At 33.8% G+C, this 16,909-nt stretch overlaps 2 long non-coding RNA genes across 5 annotated transcripts in view; both read left to right on the forward strand.

Moving 5' to 3' along the window:
• Positions 1–16,909, forward strand: part of LOC127911055 (uncharacterized) — a 90,521-nt gene that overhangs the window by 42,834 nt on the left and 30,778 nt on the right. The gene's annotated exons all lie outside the window — the stretch shown is intronic.
• LOC127911054 (uncharacterized) overlaps positions 2,465–16,909 on the forward strand; it is a 20,770-nt gene continuing 6,325 nt past the window's right edge. The window contains exons 1-3 of one of the 4 annotated variants that reach the window (XR_008077490.1): positions 2,465–2,729; positions 7,384–8,342; positions 8,480–8,617. This is a non-coding gene — a long non-coding RNA (uncharacterized LOC127911054). Of the gene's footprint in view, positions 2,730–3,408; positions 3,549–7,383; positions 8,343–8,479; positions 8,618–16,909 lie in introns of those variants that run through there. The other 3 variants (XR_008077492.1, XR_008077491.1, XR_008077493.1) reach the window with 3 other exon arrangements.

Raw genomic sequence — 16,909 nt, forward strand, 5'->3', positions numbered from 1 at the left:
CCATAAACAAGGTCTAAATCATGTTTGATGCACTCTGGATGTCCACTTTTTGCTGTGCTGTCTATTTGAGATGAAATGAACATTGTGTGGACAGTTTTCAGCAAGTTGCAACTTTGAAATACAGAAAAACAATTTTTTCCATAAACAAGCTCTAAATCATGTTTGATGCACTCTGTATGTCCAATTATTGCTGTGCTGTCTATTTGAGATGAAATGAACATTGTGGACAGTTTTCGGCAAGTTGCAACATTGAAATACAGAAAAAACGTTTTTTTCCATAAACAAGCTCTAAATCATGTTTGATGCACTCTCTATGTCCAATTATTGCTGTGCTGTCTATTTGAGATGAAATGAACATTGTGGACAGTTTTCGGCAAGTTGCAACATTGAAATACAGAAAAAACTTTTTTCCATAAACAAGGTCTAAATCATGTTTGATGCACTCTGGATGTCCACTTTTTGCTGTGCTGTCTATTTGAGATGAAATTAACATTTGTGGACAGTTTTCAGCAAGTTGCAACTTTGAAATACAGAAAAACTTTTTTCCATAAACAAGGTCTAAATCATGTTTGATGCACTCTGGATGTCCACTTTTTGCTGTGCTGTCTATTTGAGATGAAATGAACATTGTGGACAGTTTTCGGCAAGTTGCAACATTGAAATACAGAAAAAAACTTTTTTCCATAAACAAGCTCTAAATCATGTTTGATGCACTCTGTATGTCCAATTATTGCTGTGCTGTCTATTTGAGATGAAATGAACATTGTGGACAGTTTTCGGCAAGTTGCAACATTGAAATACAGAAAAAACGTTTTTTCCATAAACAAGCTCTATCATGTTTGATGCACTCTGGATGTACAATTTTTCTGTGCTGTTTATTTGAGATGAAATTAACATTTGGACAGTTTTCGGCAAGTTGCAACATTGAAATACAGAAAAAACTTTTTTCCATAAACAAGCTAAATCTAAATCATGTTTGATGCACTCTGGATGTCCAATTTTTGCTGTGCTGTCTATTTGAGATGAAATGAACATTTGTGGACAGTTTTCAGCAAGTTGCAACTTTGAAATACAGAAAAAACTTTTTTCCATAAACAAGCTCTAAATCATGTTTGATGCACTCTGTATGTCCAATTTTGCTGTGCTGTCTATTTGAGATGAAATGAACATTGTGGACAGTTTTCGGCAAGTTGCAACATTGAAATACAGAAAAAAACGTTTTTCCATAAACAAGCTCTAAATCATGTTTGATGCACTCTATGTCCAATTATTGCTGTGCTGTCTATTTGAGATGAAATGAACATTGTGGACAGTTTTCGGCAAGTTGCAACATTGAAATACAGAAAAACTTTTTTCCATAAACAAGGTCTAAATCATGTTTGATGCACTCTGGATGTCCACTTTTTGCTGTGCTGTCTATTTGAGATGAAATGAACATTGTGTGGACAGTTTTCAGCAAGTTGCAACTTTGAAATACAGAAAAAACTTTTTTTCCATAAACAAGGTCTAAATCATGTTTGATGCACTCTGGATGTCCACTTTTTGCTGTGCTGTCTATTTGAGATGAAATGAACATTGTGGACAGTTTTCGGCAAGTTGCAACATTGAAATACAGAAAAAAACTTTTTTTCCATAAACAAGCTCTAAATCATGTTTGATGCACTCTCTATGTCCAATTATTGCTGTGCTGTCTATTTGAGATGAAATGAACATTGTGGACAGTTTTCGGCAAGTTGCAACTTTGAAATACAGAAAAACTTTTTTCCATAAACAAGCTCTAAATCATGTTTGATGCACTCTGGATGTACAATTTTTCATGTGCTGTTTATTTGAGATGAAATTAACATTTTGGACAGTTTTCGGCAAGTTGCAACATTGAAATACAGAAAAAAACACTTTTCCATAAACAAGCTCTAAATCATGTTTGATGCACTCTGGATGTACAATTTTTCATGTGCTGTTTATTTGAGATGAAATTAACATTTTGGACAGTTTTCGGCAAGTTGCAACATTGAAATACAGAAAAAAAACACTTTTCCATAAACAAGCTCTAAATTATGTTTGATTGCACTCTGGATGTCCAATTTTTGCTGTGCTGTCTATTTGAGATGAAATGAACATTGTGGACAGTTTTCAGCAAGTTGCAACATTGAAATACAGAAAAAAACTTTTTTCCATAAACAAGCTCTAAATCATGTTTGATGCACTCTGGATGTCCAATTTTTGCTGTGCTGTCTATTTGAGATGAAATGAACATTGTGGACAGTTTTCAGCAAGTTGCAACATTGAAATACAGAACAAACTTTTTTTCCATAAACAAGGTCTAAATCATGTTTGATGCACTCTGTATGTCCAATTTTTGCTGTGCTGTCTATTTGAGATGAAATGAACATTGTGTGGACAGTTTTCAGCAAGTTGCAACTTTGAAATACAGAAAAACTTTTTTCCATAAACAAGCTCTAAATCATGTTTGATGCACTCTCTATGTCCAATTATTGCTGTGCTGTCTATTTGAGATGAAATGAACATTGTGGACAGTTTTCGGCAAGTTGCAACATTGAAATACAGAAAAAACTTTTTTTCCATAAACAAGCTCTAAATCATGTTTGATGCACTCTCTATGTCCAATTATTGCTGTGCTGTCTATTTGAGATGAAATGAACATTGTGGACAGTTTTCGGCAAGTTGCAACATTGAAATACAGAAAAAACTTTTTTTCCATAAACAAGGTCTAAATCATGTTTGATGCACTCTGGATGTCCACTTTTTGCTGTGCTGTCTATTTGAGATGAAATGAACATTGTGTGGACAGTTTTCAGCAAGTTGCAACTTTGAAATACAGAAAAAACTTTTTTTCCATAAACAAGGTCTAAATCATGTTTGATGCACTCTGGATGTCCACTTTTTGCTGTGCTGTCTATTTGAGATGAAATGAACATTGTGGACAGTTTTCAGCAAGTTGCAACTTTGAAATACAGAAAAAACTTTTTTTCCATAAACAAGCTCTAAATCATGTTTGATGCACTCTGGATGTCCAATTTTTGCTGTGCTGTCTATTTGAGATGAAATTAACATTTTGGACAGTTTTCGGCAAGTTGCAACATTGAAATACAGAAAAAAACATTTTTTCCATAAACAAGCTCTAAATCATGTTTGATGCACTCTGGATGTCCAATTTTTGCTGTGCTGTCTATTTGAGATGAAATGAACATTGTGGACAGTTTTCAGCAAGTTGCAACATTGAAATACAGAAAAAACTTTTTTTCCATAAACAAGCTCTAAATCATGTTTGATGCACTCTGTATGTCCAATTTTTGCTGTGCTGTCTATTTGAGATGAAATGAACATTTGTGGACAGTTTTCAGCAAGTTGCAACATTGAAATACAGAAAAAACTTTTTTCCATAAACAAGCTCTAAATCATGTTTGATGCACTCTCTATGTCCAATTATTGCTGTGCTGTCTATTTGAGATGAAATGAACATTGTGGACAGTTTTCGGCAAGTTGCAACATTGAAATACAGAAAAAACTTTTTTTCCATAAACAAGGTCTAAATCATGTTTGATGCACTCTGGATGTCCACTTTTTGCTGTGCTGTCTATTTGAGATGAAATGAACATTTGTGGACAGTTTTCGGCAAGTTGCAACTTTGAAATACAGAAAAAACGTTTTTTCCATAAACAAGGTCTAAATCATGTTTGATGCACTCTGGATGTCCACTTTTTGCTGTGCTGTCTATTTGAGATGAAATGAACATTTTGGACAGTTTTCGGCAAGTTGCAACATTGAAATACAGAAAAAAACACTTTTTTCCATAAACAAGCTCTAAATCATGTTTGATGCACTCTGTATGTCCAATTATTGCTGTGCTGTCTATTTGAGATGAAATGAACATTGTGGACAGTTTTCGGCAAGTTGCAACTTTGAAATACAGAAAAAACGTTTTTTCCATAAGCAAGCTCTAAATCATGTTTGATGCACTCTGGATGTACAATTTTTCATGTGCTGTTTATTTGAGATGAAATTAACATTTTGGACAGTTTTCGGCAAGTTGCAACATTGAAATACAGAAAAAAAACACTTTTCCATAAACAAGCTCTAAATTATGTTTGATTGCACTCTGGATGTCCAATTTTTGCTGTGCTGTCTATTTGAGATGAAATGAACATTGTGGACAGTTTTCAGCAAGTTGCAACATTGAAATACAGAACAAACTTTTTTTCCATAAACAAGGTCTAAATCATGTTTGATGCACTCTGTATGTCCAATTTTTGCTGTGCTGTCTATTTGAGATGAAATGAACATTGTGTGGACAGTTTTCAGCAAGTTGCAACTTTGAAATACAGAAAAAACTTTTTTTCCATAAACAAGCTCTAAATCATGTTTGATGCACTCTGTATGTCCAATTATTGCTGTGCTGTCTATTTGAGATGAAATGAACATTGTGGACAGTTTTCGGCAAGTTGCAACATTGAAATACAGAAAAAACTTTTTTTCCATAAACAAGGTCTAAATCATGTTTGATGCACTCTGGATGTCCACTTTTTGCTGTGCTGTCTATTTGAGATGAAATGAACATTGTGTGGACAGTTTTCAGCAAGTTGCAACTTTGAAATACAGAAAAAACTTTTTTTCCATAAACAAGGTCTAAATCATGTTTGATGCACTCTGGATGTCCAATTTTTGCTGTGCTGTCTATTTGAGATGAAATGAACATTTTTGGACAGTTTTCGGCAAGTTGCAACATTGAAATACAGAAAAAAAACTTTTTTCCATAAACAAGCTCTAAATCATGTTTGATGCACTCTGTATGTCCAATTATTGCTGTGCTGTCTATTTGAGATGAAATGAACATTGTGGACAGTTTTCGGCAAGTTGCAACATTGAAATACAGAAAAAACTTTTTTTCCATAAACAAGCTCTAAATCATGTTTGATGCACTCTGGATGTACAATTTTTCATGTGCTGTTTATTTGAGATGAAATTAACATTTTGGACAGTTTTCGGCAAGTTGCAACATTGAAATACAGAAAAAAAACACTTTTCCATAAACAAGCTCTAAATTATGTTTGATTGCACTCTGGATGTCCAATTTTTGCTGTGCTGTCTATTTGAGATGAAATGAACATTGTGGACAGTTTTCAGCAAGTTGCAACATTGAAATACAGAAAAAACTTTTTTCCATAAACAAGCTCTAAATCATGTTTGATGCACTCTGTATGTCCAATTATTGCTGTGCTGTCTATTTGAGATGAAATGAACATTGTGGACAGTTTTCGGCAAGTTGCAACATTGAAATACAGAAAAAACTTTTTTTCCATAAACAAGGTCTAAATCATGTTTGATGCACTCTGTATGTCCAATTTTTGCTGTGCTGTCTATTTGAGATGAAATGAACATTGTGTGGACAGTTTTCAGCAAGTTGCAACTTTGAAATACAGAAAAAACTTTTTTTCCATAAACAAGCTCTAAATCATGTTTGATGCACTCTGGATGTCCACTTTTTGCTGTGCTGTCTATTTGAGATGAAATGAACATTTTGGACAGTTTTCGGCAAGTTGCAACATTGAAATACAGAAAAAAACTTTTTTCCATAAACAAGCTCTAAATCATGTTTGATTGCACTCTGGATGTCCAATTTTTGCTGTGCTGTCTATTTGAGATGAAATGAACATTGTGGACAGTTTTCAGCAAGTTGCAACATTGAAATACAGAAAAAACGTTTTTTCCATAAACAAGCTCTAAATCATGTTTGATGCACTCTGATGTCCAATTTTTGCTGTGCTGTCTATTTGAGATGAAATGAACATTGTGGACAGTTTTCAGCAAGTTGCAACATTGAAATACAGAAAAAACTTTTTTTCCATAAACAAGCTCTAAATCATGTTTGATGCACTCTGTATGTCCAATTTTTGCTGTGCTGTCTATTTGAGATGAAATGAACATTGTGGACAGTTTTCGGCAAGTTGCAACATTGAAATACAGAAAAAACTTTTTTTCCATAAACAAGGTCTAAATCATGTTTGATGCACTCTGGATGTCCAATTTTTGCTGTGCTGTCTATTTGAGATGAAATGAACATTGTGTGGACAGTTTTCAGCAAGTTGCAACTTTGAAATACAGAAAAAACTTTTTTTCCATAAACAAGCTCTAAATCATGTTTGATGCACTCTGGATGTCCACTTTTTGCTGTGCTGTCTATTTGAGATGAAATGAACATTGTGGACAGTTTTCAGCAAGTTGCAACATTGAAATACAAAAAAAACGTTTTTTCCATAAACAAGCTCTAAATCATGTTTGATGCACTCTGGATGTCCAATTTTTGCTGTGCTGTCTATTTGAGATGAAATGAACATTGTGAGTTTTCAGCAAGTTGCAACATTGAAATACAGAAAAACTTTTTTCCATAAACAAGCTCTAAATCATGTTTGATGCACTCTGGATGTCCAATTTTTGCTGTGCTGTCTATTTGAGATGAAATGAACATTGTGGACAGTTTTCAGCAAGTTGCAACATTGAAATACAGAAAAACTTTTTTCCATAAACAAGCTCTAAATCATGTTTGATGCACTCTGGATGTCCAATTTTTGCTGTGCTGTCTATTTGAGATGAAATGAACATTTGTGGACAGTTTTCAGCAAGTTGCAACATTGAAATACAGAAAAACTTTTTTCCATAAACAAGCTCTAAATCATGTTTGATGCACTCTGGATGTCCACTTTTTGCTGTGCTGTCTATTTGAGATGAAATGAACATTGTGGACAGTTTTCGGCAAGTTGCAACATTGAAATACAGAAAAAACGTTTTTCTATAAACAAGCTCCAAATCATGTTTGATGCACTCTCATGTTTGATGCACTCTCGATGTCCAATTTTTGCTGTGCTGTCTATTTGAGATGAAATGAACATTGTGGACAGTTTTCAGCAAGTTGCAACATTGAAATACAGAACAAACTTTTTTTCCATAAACAAGGTCTAAATCATGTTTGATGCACTCTGGATGTACAATTTTTCATGTGCTGTTTATTTGAGATGAAATTAACATTTTGGACAGTTTTCGGCAAGTTGCAACATTGAAATACAGAAAAAAAACACTTTTCCATAAACAAGCTCTAAATTATGTTTGATTGCACTCTGGATGTCCAATTTTTGCTGTGCTGTCTATTTGAGATGAAATGAACATTGTGGACAGTTTTCAGCAAGTTGCAACATTGAAATAATACAGAAAAAGTTTTTTCCATAAACAAGCTCTAAATCATGTTTGATGCACTCTGTATGTCCAATTTTTGCTGTGCTGTCTATTTGAGATGAAATGAACATTGTGGACAGTTTTCAGCAAGTTGCAACATTGAAATACAGAACAAACTTTTTTTCCATAAACAAGGTCTAAATCATGTTTGATGCACTCTGTATGTCCAATTTTTGCTGTGCTGTCTATTTGAGATGAAATGAACATTGTGTGGACAGTTTTCAGCAAGTTGCAACTTTGAAATACAGAAAAAACTTTTTTTCCATAAACAAGCTCTAAATCATGTTTGATGCACTCTGTATGTCCAATTTTTGCTGTGCTGTCTATTTGAGATGAAATGAACATTGTGGACAGTTTTCGGCAAGTTGCAACATTGAAATACAGAAAAAACTTTTTTTCCATAAACAAGGTCTAAATCATGTTTGATGCACTCTGGATGTCCACTTTTTGCTGTGCTGTCTATTTGAGATGAAATGAACATTGTGTGGACAGTTTTCAGCAAGTTGCAACTTTGAAATACAGAAAAAACTTTTTTTCCATAAACAAGCTCTAAATCATGTTTGATGCACTCTGTATGTCCAATTATTGCTGTGCTGTCTATTTGAGATGAAATTAACATTTTGGACAGTTTTCGGCAAGTTGCAACATTGAAATACAGAAAAAAACACTTTTCCATAAACAAGCTCTAAATTATGTTTGATTGCACTCTGGATGTCCAATTTTTGCTGTGCTGTCTATTTGAGATGAAATGAACATTGTGGACAGTTTTCAGCAAGTTGCAACATTGAAATACAGAACAAACTTTTTTTCCATAAACAAGGTCTAAATCATGTTTGATGCACTCTGTATGTCCAATTTTTGCTGTGCTGTCTATTTGAGATGAAATGAACATTGTGTGGACAGTTTTCAGCAAGTTGCAACTTTGAAATACAGAAAAAACTTTTTTTCCATAAACAAGCTCTAAATCATGTTTGATGCACTCTGTATGTCCAATTATTGCTGTGCTGTCTATTTGAGATGAAATGAACATTGTGGACAGTTTTCGGCAAGTTGCAACATTGAAATACAGAAAAAACTTTTTTTCCATAAACAAGGTCTAAATCATGTTTGATGCACTCTGGATGTCCAATTTTTGCTGTGCTGTCTATTTGAGATGAAATGAACATTTGTGGACAGTTTTCAGCAAGTTGCAACATTGAAATACAGAAAAAACTTTTTTTCCATAAACAAGGTCTAAATCATGTTTGATGCACTCTGGATGTCCACTTTTTGCTGTGCTGTCTATTTGAGATGAAATGAACATTGTGTGGACAGTTTTCAGCAAGTTGCAACTTTGAAATACAGAAAAAACTTTTTTTCCATAAACAAGGTCTAAATCATGTTTGATGCACTCTGGATGTCCACTTTTTGCTGTGCTGTCTATTTGAGATGAAATGAACATTGTGGACAGTTTTCGGCAAGTTGCAACATTGAAATACAGAAAAAAACTTTTTTCCATAAACAAGCTCTAAATCATGTTTGATGCACTCTGTATGTCCAATTTTTGCTGTGCTGTCTATTTGAGATGAAATGAACATTGTGGACAGTTTTCGGCAAGTTGCAACTTTGAAATACAGAAAAAAACGTTTTTTCCATAAGCAAGCTCTAAATCATGTTTGATGCACTCTGGATGTACAATTTTTCATGTGCTGTTTATTTGAGATGAAATTAACATTTTGGACAGTTTTCGGCAAGTTGCAACATTGAAATACAGAAAAAACTTTTTTTCCATAAACAAGCTCTAAATCATGTTTGATGCACTCTGGATGTCCAATTTTTGCTGTGCTGTCTATTTGAGATGAAATGAACATTGTGTGGACAGTTTTCAGCAAGTTGCAACTTTGAAATACAGAAAAAACTTTTTTTCCATAAACAAGCTCTAAATCATGTTTGATGCACTCTGTATGTACAATTATTGCTGTGCTGTCTATTTGAGATGAAATGAACATTGTGGACAGTTTTCAGCAAGTTGCAACATTGAAATACAGAAAAAAACTTTTTTCCATAAACAAGGTCTAAATCATGTTTGATGCACTCTGTATGTCCAATTTTTGCTGTGCTGTCTATTTGAGATGAAATGAACATTGTGTGGACAGTGAGATGAAATGAACATTGTGTGGACAGTTTTCAGCAAGTTGCAACTTTGAAATACAGAAAAAACTTTTTTTCCATAAACAAGCTCTAAATCATGTTTGATGCACTCTGTATGTCCAATTATTGCTGTGCTGTCTATTTGAGATGAAATGAACATTGTGGACAGTTTTCGGCAAGTTGCAACATTGAAATACAGAAAAAAAACTTTTTTCCATAAACAAGGTCTAAATCATGTTTGATGCACTCTGGATGTCCACTTTTTGCTGTGCTGTCTATTTGAGATGAAATGAACATTGTGTGGACAGTTTTCAGCAAGTTGCAACTTTGAAATACAGAAAAAACTTTTTTTCCATAAACAAGCTCTAAATCATGTTTGATGCACTCTGGATGTACAATTTTTGCTGTGCTGTTTATTTGAGATGAAATTGAACAACATTTTGGACAGTTTTGCAAGTTGCAACTGTGCTGTTTATTTTGAAATGCAACATTGAAATACAGAAAAAAAAACTTTTCCATAAACAAGCTCTAAATTATGTTTGATTGCACTCTGGATGTCCAATTTTTGCGTGCTGTCTATTTGAGATGAAATGAACATTGTGGACAGTTTTCAGCAAGTTGCAACATTGAAATACAGAAAAACTTTTTTCCATAAACAAGGTCTAAATCATGTTTGATGCACTCTGTATGTCCAATTTTTGCTGTGCTGTCTATTTGAGATGAAATGAACATTTGTGGACAGTTTTCAGCAAGTTGCAACATTGAAATACAGAAAAAACGTTTTTTTCCATAAACAAGCTCTAAATCATGTTTGATGCACTCTGTATGTCCAATTTTGCTGTGCTGTCTATTTGAGATGAAATGAACATTGTGGACAGTTTTCGGCAAGTTGCAACATTGAAATACAGAAAAAACTTTTTTCCATAAACAAGCTCTAAATCATGTTTGATGCACTCTGGATGTCCAATTTTTGCTGTGCTGTCTATTTGAGATGAAATGAACATTTGTGGACAGTTTTCAGCAAGTTGCAACATTGAAATACAGAAAAACTTTTTTCCATAAACAAGTCTAAATCATGTTTGATGCACTCTGGATGTCCAATTTTTGCTGTGCTGTCTATTTGAGATGAAATGAACATTGTGGACAGTTTTCAGCAAGTTGCAACATTGAAATACAGAAAAAACTTTTTTCCATAAACAAGCTCTAAATCATGTTTGATGCACTCTGGATGTCCAATTTTTGCTGTGCTGTCTATTTGAGATGAAATGAACATTGTGGACAGTTTTCAGCAAGTTGCAACATTGAAATACAGAAAAAAAAAAAATCCATAAACAAGCTCTAAATCATGTTTGATGCACTCTGGATGTCCAATTTTTGCTGTGCTGTCTATTTGAGATGAAATGAACATTGTGGACAGTTTTCAGCAAGTTGCAACATTGAAATACAGAAAAACTTTTTTCCATAAACAAGCTCGAAATCATGTTTGATGCACTCTGGATGTCCAATTTTTTGCTGTGCTGTCTATTTGAGATGAAAGGAACATTTTGGACAGTTTTCAAGTTGCAAACTTTGAAATACAGAAAAAACTTTTTTTCCATAAACAAGCTCTAAATCATGTTTGATGCACTCTGGATGTCCAATTTTTGCTGTGCTGTCTATTTGAGATGAAATGAACATTTTGGACAGTTTTCGGCAAGTTGCAACATTGAAATACAGAAAAAAACTTTTTTTCCATAAACAAGCTCTAAATCATGTTTGATGCACTCTGGATGTCCAATTTTTGCTGTGCTGTCTATTTGAGATGAAATGAACATTGTGGACAGTTTTCAGCAAGTTGCAACATTGAAATACAGAAAAAACTTTTTTCCATAAACAAGCTCTAAATCATGTTTGATGCACTCTGGATGTCCAATTTTTGCTGTGCTGTCTATTTGAGATGAAATGAACATTGTGGACAGTTTTCAGCAAGTTGCAACATTGAAATACAGAAAAAACTTTTTTTCATAAACAAGCTCTAAATCATGTTTGATGCACTCTGTATGTCCAATTATTGCTGTGCTGTCTATTTGAGATGAAATGAACAAGTTGCAACATTGAAATACAGAAAAAACTTTTTTTCCATAAACAAGCTCTAAATCATGTTTGATGCACTCTGGATGTCCATTTTTGCTGTGCTGTCTATTTGAGATGAAATGAACATTTGTGGACAGTTTTCAGCAAGTTGCAACATTGAAATACAGAAAAAACTTTTTTCCATAAACAAGCTCTAAATCATGTTTGATGCACTCTGGATGTCCAATTTTGCTGTGCTGTCTATTTGAGATGAAATGAACATTGTGGACAGTTTTCAGCAAGTTGCAACATTGAAATACAGAAAAAACATGTTTTTTTCCATAAACAAGCTCTAAATCATGTTTGATGCACTCTGGATGTCCAATTTTTGCTGTGCTGTCTATTTGAGATGAAATGAACATTGTGGACAGTTTTCAGCAAGTTGCAACATTGAAATACAGAAAAAACTTTTTTCCATAAACAAGCTCTAAATCATGTTTGATGCACTCTGGATGTCCAATTTTTGCTGTGCTGTCTATTTGAGATGAAATGAACATTGTGGACAGTTTTCAGCAAGTTGCAACTTTGAAATACAGAAAAAACCTTTTTTCCATAAACAAGCTCTAAATCATGTTTGATGCACTCTGGATGTCCACTTTTTGCTGTGCTGTCTATTTGAGATGAAATGAACATTGTGTGGACAGTTTTCAGCAAGTTGCAACCTTGAAATACAGAAAAAACTTTTTTTCCATAAACAAGCTCTAAATCATGTTTGATGCACTCTGGATGTACAATTTTTCATGTGCTGTTTATTTGAGATGAAATTAACATTTTGGACAGTTTTCGGCAAGTTGCAACATTGAAATACAGAAAAAAAACACTTTTCCATAAACAAGCTCTAAATTATGTTTGATTGCACTCTGGATGTCCAATTTTTGCTGTGCTGTCTATTTGAGATGAAATGAACATTGTGGACAGTTTTCAGCAAGTTGCAACATTGAAATACAGAATGAAAAACATTTTGGACAGTTTTTTTCCATAAACAAGCTCTAAATCATGTTTGATGCACTCTGATGTCCAATTTTTGCTGTGCTGTCTATTTGAGATGAAATGAACATTTTGGACAGTTTTCAGCAAGTTGCAACATTGAAATACAGAAAAAACTTTTTTCCATAAACAAGCTCTAAATCATGTTTGATGCACTCTGTATGTCCAATTTTTGCTGTGCTGTCTATTTGAGATGAAATGAACATTGTGGACAGTTTTCGGCAAGTTGCAACATTGAAATACAGAAAAACTTTTTTCCATAAACAAGCTCTAAATCATGTTTGATGCACTCTGGATGTCCAATTTTTGCTGTGCTGTCTATTTGAGATGAAATGAACATTTGTGGACAGTTTTCAGCAAGTTGCAACATTGAAATACAGAAAAACTTTTTTCCATAAACAAGCTCTAAATCATGTTTGATGCACTCTGTATGTCCAATTATTGCTGTGCTGTCTATTTGAGATGAAATGAACATTGTGGACAGTTTTCGGCAAGTTGCAACATTGAAATACAGAAAAAACTTTTTTTCCATAAACAAGGTCTAAATCATGTTTGATGCACTCTGGATGTCCACTTTTTGCTGTGCTGTCTATTTGAGATGAAATGAACATTGTGGACAGTTTTCGGCAAGTTGCAACATTGAAATACAGAAAAAACTTTTTTCCATAAACAAGCTCTAAATCATGTTTGATGCACTCTGGATGTCCAATTTTTGCTGTGCTGTCTATTTGAGATGAAATGAACATTGTGGACAGTTTTCGGCAAGTTGCAACATTGAAATACAGAAAAAACTTTTTTTCCATAAACAAGCTCTAAATCATGTTTGATGCACTCTGGATGTCCAATTTTGCTGTGCTGTCTATTTGAGATGAAATGAACATTGTGGACAGTTTTCAGCAAGTTGCAACATTGAAATACAGAAAAAACTTTTTTCCATAAACAAGCTCTAAATCATGTTTGATGCACTCTGTATGTCCAATTTTTGCTGTGCTGTCTATTTGAGATGAAATGAACATTGTGGACAGTTTTCGACAAGTTGCAACATTGAAATACAGAAAAACTTTTTTCCATAAACAAGCTCTAAATCATGTTTGATGCACTCTGGATGTCCAATTTTGCTGTGCTGTCTATTTGAGATGAAATGAACATTGTGGACAGTTTTCAGCAAGTTGCAACATTGAAATACAGAAAAAACTTTTTTCCATAAACAAGCTCTAAATCATGTTTGATGCACTCTGGATGTCCAATTTTGCTGTGCTGTCTATTTGAGATGAAATGAACATTGTGGACAGTTTTCAGCAAGTTGCAACATTGAAATACAGAAAAAACTTTTTTCCATAAACAAGCTCTAAATCATGTTTGATGCACTCTCTATGTCCAATTTTGCTGTGCTGTCTATTTGAGATGAAATGAACATTGTGGACAGTTTTCGGCAAGTTGCAACATTGAAATACAGTTTTCCATAAACAAGCTCTAAATCATGTTTGATGCACTCTGGATGTCCAATTTTTGCTGTGCTGTTTATTTGAGATGAAATTAACATTTTGGACAGTTTTCGGCAAGTTGCAACATTGAAATACAGAAAAACTTTTTTTCCATAAACAAGCTCTAAATCATGTTTGATGCACTCTGGATGTACAATTTTTCATGTGCTGTTTATTTGAGATGAAATTAACATTTTGGACAGTTTTCGGCAAGTTGCAACATTGTAAAATACAGAAAAAACACTTCCATCAACAAGCTCTAAATTATGTTTGATTGCACTCTGGATGTCCAATTTCTGCTGTGCTGTCTATTTGAGATGAAATGAACATTGTGTGGACAGTTTTCAGCAAGTTGCAACTTTGAAATACAGAAAAAACTTTTTTTCCATAAACAAGGTCTAAATCATGTTTGATGCACTCTGGATGTCCACTTTTTGCTGTGCTGTCTATTTGAGATGAAATGAACATTTTGGACAGTTTTCGGCAAGTTGCAACATTGAAATACAGAAAAACCTTTTTTTTCCATAAACAAGCTCTAAATCATGTTTGATGCACTCTGTATGTCCAATTTTGCTGTGCTGTCTATTTGAGATGAAATGAACATTGTGGACAGTTTTCAGCAAGTTGCAACATTGAAATACAGAAAAACTTTTTTTCCATAAACAAGGTCTAAATCATGTTTGATGCACTCTGGATGTCCAATTTTTGCTGTGCTGTCTATTTGAGATGAAATGAACATTTTTGGACAGTTTTCGGCAAGTTGCAACATTGAAATACAGAAAAAACTTTTTTTCCATAAACAAGCTCTAAATCATGTTTGATGCACTCTGGATGTCCAATTTTTGCTGTGCTGTCTATTTGAGATGAAATGAACATTGTGGACAGTTTTCGGCAAGTTGCAACAGTGAAATACAGAAAAAACTTTTTTTCCATAAACAAGGTCTAAATCATGTTTGATGCACTCTGTATGTCCAATTTTTGCTGTGCTGTCTATTTGAGATGAAATGAACATTGTGTGGACAGTTTTCAGCAAGTTGCAACTTTGAAATACAGAAAAAACTTTTTTCCATAAACAAGCTCTAAATCATGTTTGATGCACTCTGTATGTCCAATTATTGCTGTGCTGTCTATTTGAGATGAAATGAACATTGTGGACAGTTTTCGGCAAGTTGCAACATTGAAATACAGAAAAAACGTTTTTCTATAAACAAGCTCTAAATCATGTTTGATGCACTCTCTATGTCCAATTATTGCTGTGCTGTCTATTTGAGATGAAATGAACATTGTGGACAGTTTTCGGCAAGTTGCAACATTGAAATACAGAAAAAACTTTTTTTCCATAAACAAGGTCTAAATCATGTTTGATGCACTCTGTATGTCCAATTTTTGCTGTGCTGTCTATTTGAGATGAAATGAACATTGTGTGGACAGTTTTCAGCAAGTTGCAACTTTGAAATACAGTTGCAACTTTGAAATACAGAAAAAACTTTTTTTCCATAAACAAGCTCTAAATCATGTTTGATGCACTCTGGATGTCCACTTTTTGCTGTGCTGTCTATTTGAGATGAAATGAACATTGTGGACAGTTTTCGGCAAGTTGCAACATTGAAATACAGAAAAAAAACTTTTTTTCCATAAACAAGCTCTAAATCATGTTTGATGCACTCTCTATGTCCAATTATTGCTGTGCTGTCTATTTGAGATGAAATGAACATTGTGGACAGTTTTCGGCAAGTTGCAACATTGAAATACAGAAAAAAAAACACTTTTCCATAAACAAGCTCTAAATCATGTTTGATGCACTCTGGATGTCCACTTTTTGCTGTGCTGTCTATTTGAGATGAAATGAACATTGTGTGGACAGTTTTCAGCAAGTTGCAACTTTGAAATACAGAAAAAACTTTTTTTCCATAAACAAGCTCTAAATCATGTTTGATGCACTCTGGATGTCCACTTTTTGCTGTGCTGTCTATTTGAGATGAAATGAACATTGTGGACAGGACAGTTTTGAAATAGCAAGTTGCAACATTGAAATACAGAAAAAAACAGTTTTTTCCATAAACAAGCTCTAAATCATGTTTGATGCACTCTGTATGTCCAATTTTTGCTGTGCTGTCTATTTGAGATGAAATGAACATTGTGGACAGTTTTCAAGTTGCAAGTTGCAACTTTGAAATACAGAAAAACATTGTGGACAGTTTTTTCCATAAACAAGCTCTAAATCATGTTTGATGCACTCTGGATGTCCAATTTTTGCTGTGCTGTCTATTTGAGATGAAATAACATTTTGGACAGTTTTCGGCAAGTTGCAACATTGAAATACAGAAAAAAAACACTTTTCCATAAACAAGCTCTAAATTATGTTTGATTGCACTCTGGATGTCCAATTTTTGCTGTGCTGTCTATTTGAGATGAAATGAACATTGTGGACAGTTTTCAGCAAGTTGCAACATTGAAATACAGAAAAACTTTTTTTCCATAAACAAGCTCTAAATCATGTTTGATGCACTCTGGATGTACAATTTTTGATGTGCTGTTTATTTGAGATGAAATTAACATTTTGGACAGTTTTCGGCAAGTTGCAACATTGAAATACAGAAAAAAACTTTTTTCCATAAACAAGCTCTAAATTATGTTTGATTGCACTCTGGATGTCCAATTTTTGCTGTGCTGTCTATTTGAGATGAAATGAACATTGTGGACAGTTTTCAGCAAGTTGCAACATTGAAATACAGAACAAACTTTTTTTCCATAAACAAGGTCTAAATCATGTTTGATGCACTCTGTATGTCCAATTTTTGCTGTGCTGTCTATTTGAGATGAAATGAACATTGTGTGGACAGTTTTCAGCAAGTTGCAACTTTGAAATACAGAAAAAACTTTTTTCCATAAACAAGCTCTAAATCATGTTTGATGCACTCTGTATGTCCAATTATTGCTGTGCTGTC

This window comes from Oncorhynchus keta, chromosome 23 (assembly GCF_023373465.1).
Source record: "Oncorhynchus keta strain PuntledgeMale-10-30-2019 chromosome 23, Oket_V2, whole genome shotgun sequence".
Lineage (NCBI taxonomy): Eukaryota > Metazoa > Chordata > Actinopteri > Salmoniformes > Salmonidae > Oncorhynchus > Oncorhynchus keta.